Source organism: Penaeus monodon, chromosome 3 (genome assembly GCF_015228065.2).
Source record: "Penaeus monodon isolate SGIC_2016 chromosome 3, NSTDA_Pmon_1, whole genome shotgun sequence".
NCBI lineage: Eukaryota > Metazoa > Arthropoda > Malacostraca > Decapoda > Penaeidae > Penaeus > Penaeus monodon.
In genome coordinates this window covers 6,695,356-6,698,665 of record NC_051388.1, presented here as the reverse complement: position 1 = coordinate 6,698,665, position 3,310 = coordinate 6,695,356, and the positions used below count along the sequence as shown (strand labels likewise).

At 39.1% G+C, this 3,310-nt stretch overlaps 1 protein-coding gene across 2 annotated transcripts in view; it reads right to left on the bottom strand.

Moving 5' to 3' along the window:
• LOC119591169 overlaps positions 1 to 3,310 on the bottom strand; it is a 68,950-nt gene that overhangs the window by 65,133 nt on the left and 507 nt on the right. The window lies entirely within an intron of this gene.

Genomic DNA, 3,310 nt, shown 5'->3' with positions numbered 1-3,310 from the left:
GGGGGAGGGGGGGGGGGGGGAAAAGGCCCAGAGGAGGTTTTGGTGGGGGGCGGGAGGGTTTATGGAGGGAAGGAGGGGGGGAATAGTATTTTAGAGAGGGTGGGTGGTGGTGGGGGTGAGGGGTGGGTGGGGGTGTAGAGAGAGGGTTTTGGTTTTTGTTGGTTTGTTGTTTTGGTGGTTTGTGGGTGTTTGGTAATGTGGGGATGTTAAAGATGATGATGTTCGGTGGTGGTGGTGGTGGTGGGGGTGTGTGTGGTTATGATGAGATGATGATGATGATGATGGTGGTGGTGTGTGGTGGTGGAGGGGGTGGTGATGGTGATGATGGAGATGATGATGTTTGGGTGATGATGATGATCATAATAATGAGGGATGATGATAACGATGGTGGTGATGATAGTGATAATAAAAAAAAGAAAATCACTTAGAAAAATAAAATAAAACGGAAACCATAGTAATCACAATAAAATAAACTTTACGACTCACGTGACAAATTCTATATTTGGTAAAGGCAGACTTTCTCGTCTTCTTCCTCTTCTCCATCTTCGCTATTATCACCACTATTTAGGTTTTCTTACGGTGATGGAAGAGAGAACAGATGAAGAGATAGTTTACATTATTATTATCATTATATATATTTTTTTTTTTCTTTATTTTTTCTTTTTTTTTTTCTAAATCACCGTTAGCTATAACACATACACACGCACACACACATACTACAGAGAGATAGATAAATAGACAGACAGAAAGACTGATATATATATGCAACTTGATATTTCCAACAGGTATTAAGCATCACAAAACGAAAGGATTAACTGAAAATAGTAAACAGAAAAATATGGGATAAATAAGAAGGCAGATAAAACAACGAAGACGAGAAGAAAAGTAGGAAAAGGGCAGAAAAAGAAACAAGAAAACAGACAAAGAACAAAGTACAAAGAACAAAGCCCGATAAATGAGAATACCCTCATATAAAAAAGAAGGAACAAGAGAAAAAGAAAATAGAAAAGGAAACTAGTGAAAGGGGGAACAGTAAAACCTGATAAAAGGGGGTGAAACAGAGAACCAAGGAACTGATCCAGATCGACACAAAATGGCGGGGGGAGAGGTTGTGACGGTCGCCTCTGCCTCTCGATCTCTCTATTTCTCTCTTTCTTTCTCCTAGTCCTTCTTTCTCTTTCTCTATACCCTCTTTCCTCTCCCTTCTCCTTCCCTCTCTTCTTCTTTCCCTCTTTCTCTCGTAATTTCTCTCTCCCTCTTCCTTTCCTCTCTCTACCTCTTCTTTTTCCTCTATTTCTCTCGTCTTTTGTCTCTCCCTCTTTTATTTCCCTCCATCTATCCCCCTCTTACTCTCGCCTTTCCTCTCACTCTCTTCCTTTCTCCTCCTCCTCTTATTCCCCATCCTTTTCTCTCTCTCTTTATCTTCCTCTCTCTCCTTCCCACAGCCTCCACTCGGGTCTCGCCTCCTGGTTCATCTGCTTTAAGTCGGCCTGGATGCAGACAGGCTGCGGCAGCATGCAACACTGCATTTGCCTGGATCCCGGTGTTGAGTTTTCCTCATGATGTTGCTTCCCCTTCGATCTCTAAAGCACTCGAAATAACATGATTTTTTGACTCTGAAGTTTTCCTCGACGTATGAAAACCTTTAGGTTGATATGAAAATTTAGATTCGCAAAATTTTCCCCACTTTCCTTCCAATATAATAACACAATAGCAACAACAATAATAATTTCGTGTCCTATACAACATCGCAAATCGATGTGTGAAACCCTTTGAATCGAAGTGAAATCTCGATTCAGAAATTTTCCTCATTTTCCCTTCATTTATCTTCGTCCTTGATCAAAGACTCGAACGCGGGCGAGCGAAAACTTGACCCTATATGGCTCTTTGCAAGTCACAAAAAAGGCCACACGTCCGCCTGACCTTACTTGCAGGTGGATCGCCTTCAGAGCAGAATCAACCCCCGTTGTGGTTTCTCATGCAACAACCTAATAAAGGAGGCAAATAAGAGACAAAAATACAGACAGACACATCCACAGACAGAGACAGACACGCAGACACAGACATTGGGACAGACATTCATACAGACGCCGCAGACACATGTTCACACACACACACAAATCCAACAATGATAATAGCGATAACCGTAGAGGCAATTTCAACGAAATAAGTAAACATATTCCTCATATCCCAAAATAAATAAATAAATGAAAGAAATACACTAATAAATAAATAAATATACTGTTAAACCGCCATTTGCAGTCTATTACAATTTTCACCTCAGTCAGCCAGTTAACTTGACACCACAAATGGCTTGAATATTTTGAGAAATTTCTGAATGACTACCAACGATGCCCCTTCTATTCTTGGCTCTCACTCAGCCGGATGTAAGAACAGTCGGCAATTCTTAGGCTCTTCGTAAGGAATAAATACCCTAATATGAAGAAAACCTTTGCATTGAGACAGAGACGGAATATAATACCACAGAAACACCGAACTAGCAGATTAACGAGACTTCATATCAGTTTCATGATTAGTAAATATCCATCGAAGGGCTAAAGGTAATTCAAGGTATAAAGGTATGTATGTATGAAGGTATGTATGTATGTATGTATATGTATATATATGTATATATATTCATATTGTACTAATATACTAATATTATTTTATAACGATAACAAAATAGGTGATGAGCGTCGCACACTGTTAAAAAAACTGCAATTCTGTTAATCGAGAATATCAAGTTCTGGGGAAGTCCAGGGCATTTTAATCATAAAAAAGATACAAAGATATGCATTCCTGATTTCCTTGGTGGAATTTCATTTGTTTGATTACTTATTTACCCAATAATGTGTTTACATTCCCTTCCTGTTCTTTCTAAATCTGCATTTCCATCTTCCTTAAATACTTTATTCGAACTAACGCAGTAAACTGACCATACCTAACTACAATAAATCTGCAAATGAATACATAACTACACAATATATAAAAATAAAAGCAATCATAACGATCACAATAAAACTAATCTACCAACATAGTTAACACTCCTATAATTTAGTTTCCCAATGTACAAGTTCCGTATTTTTTTCCGTATTTTGACCGTGGCTGCCTTGCCTGTCTGGGTCGTGTTTTACCGGCATCTTCCTGCATGACTCGAAATAAATAAGATCAGGCGACCTTGGCATAACACGCGGAAGAGAGTTTTAGTTTTTATATCAAGTCGAAATTGTGGTTTTGTGGTCTAAGTTTCGTTATTGTGGGATATTCTTTTCCTAGAATTGGTTTTATTTTTGGATTGGGAGGGGTAGGG